The following is a 988-nucleotide window of genomic DNA, read 5'->3' on the forward strand; positions in this document are numbered from 1 at the left end:
CTCCCGGAGGAGCCGCTGCCCTTGGGGRAGCCGGCGGCTGCGCAAGCAGCGCTCTCTGCTCCGCAGCCCGCRCAGCCGCGGGCTCTGCCACCGGGACAAAGCGCAGCCCGGCCTGCGTGTCTGCCTGTCCACACATTGCCCTGCACGGCCTTTCCACGGAGGCTTCGCCAAATTCGACGYAGAGCCGGTTTTATTCTAGACAGAGGCTGATTTCTGGTTGACTAGTCTTTGCCCACTAGCTAGGGTATTTATTTAATGCAAAAGTGGTGGATGATCGTAAAAGCGACTGCAAGATCTACAACTGCCATTAAAAAAAAAATAAAAAAGAGAAGGGAGGGAGGGCAAGGAGGCTTTTCTGCGTTTCGTTTCTCCGTGCCATCACAGCAAAGGCTTGGAGCATTTTTGCTCACACAAGGAATGCACCTTGCAGGGTTGCAGGGCCCATTGCAATTGCACCTGCAGCCCGAGGCCCCGTGTCGCAGAGCCTCCCCGACGGCTGCTGCTCCCTGGGAACGCGGACACCGTGGGCCGGGAGGGGAGGCAGCGTGGGCAGAGGCGGAGCGCCGGGGCGGCCGGTGGCCTCGCACCCAATGGAGACTCCTCGGTGCTGGGACCCGGAGCAGCCTCATGAATCAGGCCGCACGCCCCATGCCGGGCTGCAGAATCCATTACCAGGTGTGTGGGGCCGCCCGCCCCACGGCGTGTGCTACTCACCTGCCCGTGTCACCCTGGCAGGCAGCGTGGGACAAAGCACGCGGCGCAGGAGCCGCACGGTGCCGGCCCCAYGGCCCTGCTCCCACTGAGACGGCCGTCCCGAACAAATCCGTGTGCAGGTGCGGAGGGCTCCCTCCTGCTCCATGTGCGGAGAGGGCCCTTTGTGCCTGCCCCACAGCGGGCCGAGCAGCGGAGCAGCGGCCGCTCACCTGGGGAAGCTGTCGCCTGTGGCCGCCAGCCGTCCCCTCGGGCCGCACGTGGCCGTGCGGGGGCT

Source organism: Nothoprocta perdicaria, unplaced genomic scaffold, assembly GCF_003342845.1.
Source record: "Nothoprocta perdicaria isolate Ctin4 unplaced genomic scaffold, notPer1 scaffold_195, whole genome shotgun sequence".
NCBI lineage: Eukaryota > Metazoa > Chordata > Aves > Tinamiformes > Tinamidae > Nothoprocta > Nothoprocta perdicaria.